Source organism: Somniosus microcephalus, unplaced genomic scaffold, assembly GCF_052327205.1.
Source record: "Somniosus microcephalus isolate GS21.2 unplaced genomic scaffold, FLI_Smic_1.0 unresolved_chr1, whole genome shotgun sequence".
Lineage (NCBI taxonomy): Eukaryota > Metazoa > Chordata > Chondrichthyes > Squaliformes > Somniosidae > Somniosus > Somniosus microcephalus.
Genome location: NW_028225179.1, coordinates 60,577,866 through 60,591,365, shown reverse-complemented (window position 1 = coordinate 60,591,365; position 13,500 = coordinate 60,577,866). Strand labels below are relative to the sequence as shown.

At 48.8% G+C, this 13,500-nt stretch overlaps 1 long non-coding RNA gene across 1 annotated transcript in view; it reads left to right on the top strand.

Annotated features, from left to right (window-relative positions):
- Window positions 1-6,738: 6,738 nt before the first annotated feature.
- LOC147095382 (uncharacterized) overlaps window positions 6,739-13,500 on the top strand; it is a 51,742-nt gene continuing 44,980 nt past the window's right edge. Inside the window, exon 1 of the long non-coding RNA XR_015074791.1 lies at window positions 6,739-6,913. This is a non-coding gene — a long non-coding RNA (uncharacterized LOC147095382). The remainder of the gene's footprint in view (window positions 6,914-13,500) is intronic.

Below are 13,500 nucleotides of genomic sequence, written 5' to 3'. Positions count from 1 at the left end.
TTGGGCTTAAAAATCAGTTCTACAGGAAATTTTCATCTGGCTGTGAATGAACTGAAAGAGAAAGCAAGAAGGGCTTTCTATGCCATTAAAAAATCAATCCAAATAGAAATCCCAATTAGCATTTGGCTCAAAATTTTCAAATCAGTAATTGAACCAATTGCACTCTATGGCAGTGAGGTGTGGGGACCACTAACACAACAAGAATTTGCAAAATGGGACAAACACCCAATTGAGATCCTACATGCAGAATTCTGTAAAAGTGTCCTCCGGACTCAAAGGAAAACCGTAAACAATGCATGCAGGGCAGAACTAGGCCAATATCCATTAATAATTACTATCCAAAAAAAAGCCACCAAATTTTGGAAACACCTAAAAATGAGCAACCCCCACTGCTATCATTACGAAGGCCTGAAATGCCAAGAGAGGACCATAAAGAAGAACACCCTCAGTCAACTAGTCCTGGGACTCAGTGAAGTCACTACTAACAATAACCAGCCCCAGGACAGTGACATCGTAGCACAGAGAATTTGACCCAACACAATTGTCACTAAGCAAAAGGAAAAATATCTGTCATATTGGGCAGAAACAACAAAAACCCAAAACAAACTCAATTGCTACTTGGCCCTAAACAGACAATACAACATGGCTGAATACCTGACCACGGTAAAAGATAGCAAATTGAGAAAAACCTTGACTATGTACAGACTTAGTGAGCATAGCCTGACCATCGAAAAAGGCAGACACAGACAGACCTGGCTGCCAAGAGAGGACAGGATATGCTCTCACTGCAGTCAGGGGGTGGTGGAGACAGAGATGCACTTCCTCACAGCTTGTGGAAAATATCAGGGCATAAGGGAGAATTTCTACCCAAAATTCACAAAAATATGCCCTGAATTCAGAAATTTGAATGACGACCAAAAACTCCCATACCTACTAGGGGAACAGAGAAATTGTGTAACCTTAGCGGCACACTATGTTACAGCTTGCCATAAACAGAGGGACAACCATTACATCTAAGAAAAGAGTATATACAAATTATATGAATGTATATTTATACACTCAGGGATATATCTGTTTATACACTGTATGGATAGATCTGCGTTTATGTGTTCAACCATAAATGTTTTTCGATGTTTTGGCAACATAAGATGTACCTTGTCATCATCATGCCAATAAAGCGATTTGAATTGAATTGAATTGAATTGGTGCAATACTGCACAGCGGCCAGAGGAGGGAGCAGCAGTACCAGGTGGTGCAATACTGCACAGCGGCCAGAGGAGGGAGCAGCAGTACCAGGTGGCGCAATACTGCACAGCGGCCAGAGGAGGGAGCAGCAGTACCAGGTGGTGCAATACTGCACAGCGGCCAAAGGAGGGGGCAGCAGTACCAGACTCACGCCGATCATGTAGAACAAACATAGACGGGGGAGGGATTTTATCTCTACCCGCTGGGAATTAAAATCGACACCTTGTACATTTCAGGCGAGAACAGCGGCATCTGTGACATAGTATTACAGAGATACAAGTTAGTAACTTGTGTGGAATACTAGTTCAAGTTACTTTGTGGGAGAAAGAACAAGGCGGAACAAGCTCAGAAGTAAAAGTGATCTCTCTCGGACTGATATCAGGAGAATGATCAACACTTAGAATGGACTCCAGGCAGAGCGGTGGTGATGAAAGTCCTGGAATGATTTAGCAAACAACTGAATTAAGCAATGGGGTGAAGACTAGGGCTGTTCTGGAGGGCGGAATTAGAATGGGCTGAATGGCCTCCCTCACGAGTAAGGATCTTGAGATCAGTGCGGGTAGGTGTCAATTTTATGTCATTCCCAGTCTCCATCATTATTTACGTAAATGACAGTCTGCAAGCTGATTAAGACTGGGTCGTCAATCATCCTGGATATTATTTATTCCTTAATCAACATAACAAAAAAAGTGCGGTTTTCAACAGAGTGCTGAGAGTTGGGTGAGTCAGGGAGTCTTAACTGGTTGCTGAAATCAAACTTTTGTTTGTTTCACATTTACTGTGTACTGTTTACTGTTTAAAATCTAAATTTCCCAGCTTTAAGCAGGGTTAAAAAGGGATAAACAAGTCTTACAACTCAGAGCAGCTGAAGGCAGTTAACAAGGGAAACTGGAGTAATCTGGTTAACCTGGTTCTCCTGTAGCTGGGCTCAGCAAGTCTTTGTTTCAGGGCCTATAAAAACAGGCTTTGAAGTGCGATTTTGCACTGAGTGCGGTTTTCAACAGAGTGCTGAGAGTTGGGTGAGTCAGGGAGTTAGGTGAGGCAAGGCCTCAGAGCTTCGGCGGGTGCTTCAGCGGTAGAGCGGGCCTACAAAGGGCTCCAGAGACCAGGTAAGGCTTACTCTACTGGTGGTATTGAATTAATTTAATTTAAATTGATTAAAGGGGTAGGTCATGCCAGGAGAGCCCAGCCCCATGATATGCTCCTCTTGCTCTATGTGGGAATTCAGGGACGCTGCCAGTGTCCCTGACCAACACGTGTGCCAGAAATGCATCCAGCTGCAGCTACTAACGGGCCGTCTTGGGGCGCTGGAGCTGTGGGTGGATGGGTTGTGGAGCATTCACGATGCTGAGAGGGTTGCGAATTACTCGTACAGTGAGTTGGTCACACCGCAGGGTAGGGCTGCAAAGGCAGAAGGGAAATGGGTGACCACCAGGCGGAACAATAGAAGCAGGCAGGTAGTGCAGGGGACCCCTGTGGCCATCCCCCTTTCAACCAGGTATACTGCTTTGGATACTTCTACCACGGGCAGTTCGGCCCCAAAGCCAGGAAGTGCCGGCCCCCGTGCAGTTTTCCCGCATCGAAACAAACGAAAGACCACTCATCGGCCGCTATGGCTGTCGGCCGTTCGGGCAGTTTGTTATTTATTATGGACACCAACGCCGGACGTCATTTTCTTTGCGACATGGGTGCCCAGGTGAGCGTCCTGCCCGCAACAACCATAGACATGCAAGGGGGGAACCAAGGCCCCATCCTTGAAGCCGCCAATGGCAGTTCCATCCGCACCTTCGGGAAACGGAGCGTGGCGCTTTGTTTTGGCGGGCAGCGGTTCACCTGGGACTTTGTCACGGCAAAAGTGTCCACCACCCTTCTCGGCGCTGACTTCCTCTGCACCAATTACCTTTTGGTGGACATTAAGAACCGACGTCTCATCAATGCTGAGTCTTTCAGCTCGCTCCCGTGTTCCCTCAGCGGGTCCAGCACGACGAAGTTGTCCAGCGCACTCTCGGCCTCCGACGAGTTTTCCCGCCTCCTCGCCGAGTTCCCGGACCTCAAGAAGCCCACGTTCTCGTCCGCCGCCACCAAACACGGGGTAGGACACCACATCTCGACCACCGGTCCGCCCGTCTACGCCCGCGCTCGGCGCCTCAACCCGGGGAAACTCGCCATCGCTAAAGCGGAGTTCGACACCATGGAGCGCCTCGGCATCATCCGCCAGTTGAACAGTCCGTGGGCCTCGCCCCTCTACATCGCTCCGAAACCAGGTGGTGGGTGGCGCCCGTGCGGCGATTACCGGCGCCTCAACGATGCTACGACCCCCGACCGCTACCCGATTCCACATATCCAGGACTTTTCCGCCCGCCTGGCTGGGAAAGTGGTATTCTCGAAAGTGGACCTCGTCCGGGGTTACCACCAGGTCCCTGTCCGGCCGCAGGACGTCCCGAAAACCGCGGTGATCACCCCGTTCGGGCTGTTCAAATTCCTCCGCATGCCATTCGGCCTCAAAAACACCGCCCAGGCTTTTCAACGCCTAATGGACACCGTGTTACGGGACCTGACATTCCTGTTCGTACACCTGGATGACATCCTCATCGCCAGCGCCTCCAGGACGGAGCATGTGTCGCATCTTCGGACTCTCTTCCAACGCCTCAGCCAGCACGGCCTAATCGTCAACCCGGCCAAGTGCCAGTTCGGGCTGTCCTCGATTGACTTTCTCAGGCACCACATCACAAAGGACGGGGCGGTGCCACTGCCATCGAAAGTGGAGGCCGTGGTGGACTTCCCGCGACCCCTCACCGTGAAAGCCCTGCAGGAGTTTTTGGGCATGGTGAACTTTTACCATCGCTTCGTTCCCCGAGCAGCCCAGCTTATGTGGCCCCTTTACGAGGCTCTCAAAGGCAAGCCCGACAAGCTCGCCGTCGACTGGTCCGAGGAGATGGCCAATTCATTCATGGACACGAAAAGGGCCCTGGCTAACGTGACCATGCTGGCGCATCCGTTACCTGATGCGCCGATCGCTCTCACCACCGACGCCTCGGACTATGCGGTCGGCGCCGTCCACGAACAGTGGGTCAACGGCACCTGGCAGCCGCTCGCCTTCTTCAGCCAGCAGCTCCGCCCCAACGAGCGGAAGTACAGCACCTTCGATCGCGAGCTTCTTGGCCTCTACCTCGCCATCCGACACTTCCCTTTCCTACTGGAGGCTCGCCCGTTCACAGCATTCCTGGACCACAAACCGTTGACCTTCGCCATGGCCAAAGCTTCCGAGCCGTGGTCGGCCCGTCAGCAACACCAGCTGGCCTTCATCTCAGAGTTTACAATGGACATCCAGCATGTGGCTGGGAAAGACAACCCCATCGCCGACTGTCTCTCCCGAGCCGTCGCCAGCGCCGTACACCTCGACATCGACTACACCTGCATGGCGGCCGACCAGGAGTCCGATGCGGACGTCCAGGCCTGCAGGACGGCGGTCACGGGCCTTCAACTAGCGGACATCGCGTTCGACGATGCCAGCACCACACTCCTGTGCGACGTCTCCGTTGGGCAGCCACATCCCGTCGTCCCCGACGAGTGGAGACGACAAGTTGTTGACGCCGTCCATAATCTTTCCCACCCGGGCAGGAAGCCATCACAGAAGCTGGTGGCGGCTAAGTTCATCTGGCACGGGCTCAGGAAAGACGTTCGTGACTGGGCCAGCACATGCGTGGTAAGCCAACGCTCGAAAGTGCATCGCCGTACTAAGGCCCCGTTGGCGCCTTTCACGGTGCCCGAGAGACGGTTCGACCATGTTATCGTGGACCTGGAGGGACCCCTGCCACCCTCCCGCGGGTTCATCCACCTCCTCACAATAGTCGACAGTACCAACTGATGGCCGGAAGCCATCCCGCTGTCTTCAACGACGTCCGCCGATGTGGCTCGGGCATTCATCAGCACTTGGGTTGCCCGGTTCGGCGCTCCATCTGACATTTCCTCTGACCGGGGGCCACAGTTCACGTCAGAGCTCTGGAACGCTGTCGCCCGAGGCCTTGGCTTGAGACTCCACCACACCACAGCATACCACCATCAGGCTAACGGACTGTGCGAATGGTTTCATCGCTCCATGAAAGCCGTGCTCCGGGCCAGACTCCGGGACGACAGTTGGATCGACAGACTCCCGTGGGTCATGCTGGGACTCAGGACCGCCCCCAAGGAGGACCTCCAGTCCTCGTCCACCGAGCTCGTCTACAGACAGCCGTTGCGGATTCCCGGGGATTTCGTCCGCAACGCAACGAACCTTGGTCCGGAGCCCGGCATTGGTCCGACTTTCTGGACAATGCCAAGGTTTTCGCACCGGTGCCCACATCGCAGCACGGCCTCCCGCAGTCCCACGTTCCGCTCAACCTTCGTGCGGCGGAGTACGTTTTCGTCCGCCACGACACCCACCGGGGACCTCTTCAACCACCCTACGATGGACCATTCCACGTCCTGGAAACCGGGTACAAGACCTTCGTAGTGGATGTCAGCGGTAAGCCGGACTGCATTTCCATGGCTCACCTGGATCTGGACCGAGCCGTTGAGTTGGCACAGCCCCCTAGGCAGGGCGGACCTCCGGTTTCTGCACCCTCAGTCCACCACCGAGCGCCCGAGGTCCCTCCTCCTCCTCCGACCCCCCCGGTCCCCGCCCCGGAATTGAGGAGCCATTCCGACCATGTGATCCGCCCCCCCAACGACTGACATTGCCAGTGCTAGTGAATTCTGGGGGGACGTATGTGGCGGAGACCACATAGGGACAATAACACAATTCACAACGTATAGCCAATGTTGTTATATGTACGTACTGGGTTGGGTTATCGGGGCAGGGTCCCTTTAAGAGCGTCGGTAGCGTGATGACGTCATGCGTCGGTAGCGTGATGAAGTCATAGCCCTGCAACGAGGCTGAGACCCTCAGTCCTCATGGAGAGTGAATAAAGTAACACACTTGCCTTTTCTGCAACAAAAGTCTCAGAGCCTGTTGATTTCTAGCGACCCCAACAGTAGGGTTTCTCCCCGCTGTGAACGGTGCGATGATTTTCAGGTGGTGTTACTGTGTGCACGGCCATCCTGTGGGGTCAGTGCCCTCCCTGCACCTGGTGCCAGGTTACTGACGTCACACAGACCCCGTTGCCGGGTTATTGACGTCACAAAGCCCGCGTTGCCGGGTACATGACGTCACTGCCGCTGAGGCGGTTTAACGGCCGCGAGATTTAAATCCGGAGCAACACTACCCCGCCTCCGAGTGGGCGCCGCGGGGACTGGAGTGCATCATCAACCCGGACAATGCGATTTTGATTTGCTTTGTTTAAGTTTTATTTGAACTTCTGTTAATTTACAGTCAATTTGTTTAAGCACCAACCAAAAAGAGTACCCCGCCTCCGACAGCGAAATTGGGCGGGGCGTGGGTCGCTGCGCCGTGCCCCGATTGATGGTTGCGCTGTCAATCAGCTGTCTTCAGCCAATAGCAGCGGCGGATAACACTGATGCTGAGCGCGCTCTGAGGCCGCACTGCGCATGTCCCGGGTCCCCGGATGAAGGCGGTTATTGAAGGAAAACAAAATGGCGGAAAGTGAAGTGGTGACTCCGAGAGAGGGGAGCCGGAATGGATTGGCCGGAGGATCGTCACCGCCTGGACCCGCAGCCTCGGCGGCTGAGGGTGAGTGTCCCGGGACTGAGTCGCTGCGGGCGCAGTCGGGGAGGGGATAAGCGGGGCTGAGAGTGAGCCGGACCCTCATCCTCCCTAAAGTGCAGGGCCCAGACTCGGCCCCCAGACTCCAGCTGGGACTGAAGCAGTTTGATCCAGGCTCAGCACAGCGGCCGGACTCTTGTCCTCTCCGCCCGCCCCGGGAGTGGTTGATGGGACAGTTCTACACTGTACAGTGTACCCTCTCTCTCTCTCTCTCCCTCCCCCCTGTCTCTGTAATTGAAGCAGAGTGGTTATTTCGTAATTTTATCTGAAATTTTAGAGCAATTGACAAGCGATTCCTGCTGATCTGCGTGTATTTCCATATAGGACACAGATGATTCGGGGGAGCAGAGCTCTCGGTCATGTTGAATTAATGCTAAACTTGTTATTGTAGAGACCGCCTAGCAGTGGAAGGAAACTATGTCAGCAAAACTATAAAAAGTGTAAAATACGTATCCTGGTCATGGGAGATTTTAACTACACCAAGTGATCTGTCGAGAAGAGGTAGGGAAAGCGGAAAAGGGAATGGAGTATTTACAGTGTGTTCAGGACTCCTTTCTTACCCAGTACGTAAGAAGCCCAACGAGAGAGCAATCACTGACGGATCTATAATGGGAAATGAACCAGAGCGGTTAAGAGAAGTAAGCTTAGATGAAAATCTACACTATCGATCACAACATAATAATGATTGAGAAAGACAGGAGTAGTAATAAGATTGTGAAAAAGCTGATTTTGAGGTGATGACAATGGAAATAGGGAAGATAAACATGGAACAGAAGAGACACAGAGAGAACAGCAGTGGGAAATATTTAAAAAGGTGATCAGTAGAGTTCAGGAGAATTATATTCCACTACAAAACAAGAACAAACTAGCCAATAATAAAACACCAGGGCTGAATAAAGAGATGAGGGTAAAATGGATACTGAAGAAAAATGCTGAGTATAGTGAAAATAAAGGAGAGGATGACAAAAGGTAATTGGAAGAAGCTGGGAAAGAATAAGAAAAACAATTAGGAAGATGAAAAGGAACTGCAAAATTACATTATCAAGGAATATAAAAATAAATAGTAAAGTATTGTACAGGCACATAAATAATAGGAAATTCAGGATAGGGACAGAGCCACTAAAGGATCACAAGATAAACCAACAGGTAATGACAGCGAAATGGCAGAAATATTGGATACAAAAGCCTGACCTGAGTATTTGCAGCGCCTGACTGGCTGAGTATTTCCAGCATTTTTTGTTTCTGTTTCAGAAATATTGTACAGTTACTTCGCCTCAGTTTTTACTAGGTAGATGAAAAAGGTGAACATGACATTGGAAGAAGGGATGAGAAGAGAGATCATAACATAATAAGAACATAAGAAGTAGGAGCAGGAGTAGGCTATACGGCCCCTCGGGCCTGCTCCGCCATTCAATAGGATCATGGCTGATCCGAATCTAGACTTACGTCCACTCCCCTGTCCTCTCCCCGTAACCCCTAATTCCCTTATCTGCTAGGAAACTGTCTGTCTCTCCATTTTAAATTTATTTAATGTTGCAGCTTCCACAGCTCTCTGGGGAAGCAAATTCCATAGATTTACTACCCTCTGAGTGAAGAAGTTTCTCCTCATCTCAGTTTTGAAAGCGCAGCCCCTTATTCTTAGATTATGCCCCCTAGTTCTAGTCTCACCCATCAGTGGAAACATCCTCCCCGCATCCACCCGATCAAGCCCCCTCACAATCTTATATGATTCGATAAGATCGCCTCTCTTTCTTCTGAACTCCAATGAGTAGAGTCCCAACCTACTCAACCTTTCCTCAAACGTCAACCCCCTCATCTCCGGAATCAACCGAGTGAACCTTCTCTGAGCCGCCTCGAGAGCAAGTATATCTTTTCTTAAATATGGAAACCAAAACTGCACGCAGTATTCCAGGTGTGGCCTCGCCAATACCCTGTGTAACTGCAGCAAGACTTCCCTGTTTTTATACTCCATCCCCCTTGCAATAAAAGTCACGATTCCATTGGCCTTCCTGATCACCTGCTGCACCTGCATACTAACTTTTTGTGTTTCATGCACCAGGACCCCCAGATCCCTTTGTACTGTAGCACTTTGCAGTTTCTCTCCATTTAGATAATAACTTGCTCTTAGATTTTTTCTGCCAAAGTGCATAACCTCACACTTTCCAACATTATATTGCATCTGCCAAATCTCTGCCCACTTACTTAGCCTGTCTATGTCCTTTTGCAGGTTTTTTATGTCCTCCTCACTCATTGCTTTCCCTCCCATCTTTGTATCGTCGGCAAACTTGGATATGTTGCACTCGGTCCCTTCCTCCAAATCGTTAATATAGATTGTAAAGAGTTGGGGTCCCAGCACTGACCCCTGCGGAACACCACTAGTTACTGATTGCCAGCCCGAGAATGAACCATTTATCCCAACTCTTTGTTTTCTGTTAGATAGCCAATCCTCCACCCATGCCAGTATATTACCCCCAACCCCGTGGTTTGTTATCTTGATCAGTAATCTTTTGTGTGGAACCTTGTCAAATGCCTTTTGGAAGTCCAAATACACTACATCCACTGGTTCCCCTTTATCCACCCTGTATGTTACATCCTCAAAGAATTCGAGCAAATTTGTCAAACATGACTTCCCCTTCATAAAACCATGCTGACTCTGTCCTATTAAATTATGTTTATCCAAATGCTCTGTTACTGTTTCCTTAATAATGGACTCTAACATTTTGCCAACCACAGATGTTAGGCTAACTGGTCTGTAGTTTCCAGCTTTTTGTCTACTTCCCTTCTTAAATAAGGGTGTTACATTAGCAGTTTTCCAATCTGCCGGGACCTTTCCTGAGTCCAGGGAGTTCTGGAAAATAATCACCAATGCATCCACAATCCCTACCGCCACTTCTCTCAAGACCCTAGGGTGTAGGCCATCAGGTCCGGGGGATTTATCCGCCTTAAGTCCCATTATTTTACTGAGTACCTTCTCCTTAGTGATTTTAATCGTCTTTAGCTTCTCCCCCCCGCCCCACCTTGCCCCCTGTTTGTCCAGTGTTGGGATATTTTTAGTGTCCTCTACTGTAAAGACTGATACAAACTATTTGTTCAGCGTCTTTGTCATCTCCATGTTCCCCACCACTAGTTTCCCGGTCCCATCCTCTTAAGGGACCAACGTTCACTTTAGCCACCCTTTTTCTTTTTATATAGCTGTAGAAACTCTTGCTATCTGTTTTTATATTTTTTGCTAGTTTACTTTCATAATCTTCCCTTTCTTAATTTAATCTTTTAGTTATTGTTTGCTGACTTTTAAATGCTTCCCAATCTTCTATCCTCCCAGTAGATTTGGCTACTTTATATGCCCTTGTTTTCAGTCGGATACTATCCTTTATTACTTTACTAAGCCACGGATGGCTGTCTTTTTTCTTTTACTCCCCTTTTTCCTCAGTGGAATATATTTAACTTGAAAGATGTGAAATATCTCATTGAATGTCGACCACTGCTCTTGTACCGTCTTACACTTTAATCTGTTTTCCCAGTCCACTTTAGTCAATTCTACTCTCATACCTTCATAGGCTCCTTTATTTAAGCTCAGTATGCTGGTTTGAGATCCAACTCTCTCACCCTCAAACTGAATTTGGAATTCAACCATATTATGGTCACTCATTCCAAGGGGATCCTTTACTAGGACATTTTTTATTAATCCTGTTTCATTACACAGGACCAGATCTAAGATTGCCCGCCCCCTGGTTGGTTCAGTTACATACTGCTCAAGGAACCCATCCCTAATACACTCAATGAACTCTTCCTCAAGGCTGCCATGCCCAATTTGATTAGTCCAGTCAATATGAAAGTTAAAATCCCCTATGATTATAGCTGTTCCCTTATTACAAGCCCCAACTATTTCCTGATTTATACTCCGACCAACAGAGTTGCCACTGTTAGGAGGCCTATAGACTAAGTTTTTCCCCTTCTTATTCCTTCTCTCCACCCAAACTATTTCACTATCCTGACCCTTTGACCCAATATCATTTCTGACTATTGCAGTGATCCCATCCTTGATTAACATAGCAACCCCACCTCCCTTTCCTTCCTGTCTGTCCTTCCTAATTGTCAAATACCCTTGTATGTTTAGTTCCCACCTCCCGTATTTTGAGTTTCCCAGGGATTTCCTGTTGTGAAATTTGCCTGTGGACGATTGTGAAACTGGGCTTGGGTATTCATATTGTCGGGTGTACCTTCCCAACCTTGGTTGTGCGGTTTTGGGTAAGGGCAATTGGCTTTCCAGTGGCCAATCAGACCACAATTAAAACATGTGCTTGTATTTCCTCCTCCGTTCCACTGGCCCCTGCCACCACCACCTCTACCCCTGCCTCTGAATCTACCTCTGTTATACCCTCTACCTCGTCCCCTGTTCTGACCCTGGTAGTAAATAGTAGTCTGGGCGGTCGGGGCTGGAGAAGCTGTTTGCTCCATTAACAAAGAAACTTTATTCTTTTGATCTTTATTCCTTTCCTGTATTCCTTTCAAGATTTGTGTCAATTCGGTGAGGATGTTCCCAATGATGGGTGAAACTAGAACTAGGGGGCATAATCTTAAAATAAGGGGCTGCTCATTCAAAACTGAGATGAGGAGAAACTTCTTCACTCAGAGGGTGGTAGGTTTGTGGAATTTGCTGCCCCAGAAAGCTGTGGAAGCTACATCATTAAATAAATTTAAAACAGAAATAGATAGTTTCCTAGAAGTAAAGGGAATTAAGGGTTACGGGGAGCGGGCAGGAAATTGGACATGAGTCTGGGTTCGGAATGGTCATGGCCCTGTGGGTAGTGGAGTGGGCCCAGGGGCCGTGTAGCCTTGTTCTGCTCCTACTGTGTTCTAATTCTGTTAGATTTCAGGAGATGGTTTTATTCCTGTTCCTGGCTGGGGTGGAGATCGCCTTTACAGAAGGTAAGTACTGTAGAAAATATAGGGACAGAGTGATCTCCTGGAAGAATTTCGATCGCCTAGATGGGTCGGAGAGGAATTTCCCAGATTTTTTTCTCCCAAATTGGCCATTGGGTCTTTATCTGGTTTTTCGCCTCTCCCGGGAGATCACATGGGTTCGGGTGGATGCAGAGTGATAGAAGATTTGAGGTTAGGATCAGATCAGCCATGATCTTATTGAATGGTGGAGCAGGCTCGAGGGGCCGATTGGCCTACTCCTGCTCCTATTTCTTATGTTCTTATGTTCTAATTCAGGAATGGTTTTATGTCTCCAGTCAAGGCAAACTAAAGTCAACGGTTCCTTAAGTTCTGTCCTGAGGCCGTTTACAAGGGCATTAATTAAAGGGATTTGATCATTTTCTTTTGTCATACCCGAATGCTGTCCCATAACCGCTTCCATTCTTTCCATATAATCCTCAACGTCTTCATCCCTTTTCTGAGTTGTCTCAATTATCTTTGTCCAATTCATCCTTTTAGGGAATTTGACATGCATTACTCTATATAATTCAGTCCAGAATGCATCATCAGGTAAGGTTTCTGGATTCCAGCCTTGATTTGTTCTATGGTTTTCGAAAAGCTGAAACCTATCCACGCCTGCGCCTTCTGTCAAAAGGCGGTATTTGGTATCTTTTAACCAAGCTCTAAATAGCTGGTCAACATCCACAATGGTGGGCTGGTGGCAGATAATACTTTTAAGCTCATTAATTGCCTTTTCTAAGTTCTCTGTGGGATCGGGTAATTCATGAATTATTGTCCTAAGCTCACCAGCTGTCCATGAGCGGTGGACAGCGACTGGTGCTCCGTCAGCATTGTGGACATTGGGGAAACGTCTGAGTGGAAAAGCATTAATTCATTCAGCTCCTCCTTGGTTTGATTGACTGGCAGTCACAGACCTAGTGTTGGGTCTGTTCTCCTGCCTTGCAGCACCGGGGTCAGGTGGTTCAGCAGCTGCTGCGGCTGGTTGTTGTGCTTCGTAGTCAGGAGGCGGGGCTGGTCTTCTGAACCATCCCTCATCCTCGTCATTACTGGAATGAGTTGTGGGAATGGGAGGATATTCACAAGGAGAGGCTGTGGGCTTCGGAATTTGTCTTAAAGGCATTAGTGTAATCTCTTCTTGTTTAGTCAATTTATTCATTAGATCTCTCTTATTTTTGTTCTCAATTTTGCTAGTTAATATGCTGCGCTCTTTACGTTTTTCTGCTTCCCTTTTCCAGTCTGAGAAGGCAGACCAATTTACTGACTTTGCACCCCTTCTACGTGGGTCTCTGCCTGCTAGGCAGTTTTCTAGACACGTGATTCTATCGAGATTGAATGTACCATCCAAGGGGAAAGGGTGTCTGTCTTTCCTTGTCCATTTAGCCCACTTAGGTAAATCATTTGTAGATATCTGACCATAGTAGGTAAAGACATAAGAAGCGGGAGTTCCCTTTTCTGGGATCTTGCTCTGTGCAGCTCCCATCTTAGTTTGTTTGGTGTTTTTTTTTAAACTAGGCTCTCTTCTTCTAGATCGCAAGTTTCACCCCTTGCCCCCTTACGACTATTACTGACTGTCCAAAGGACCATAAGTGATGAAAAATAACACGTAGTGA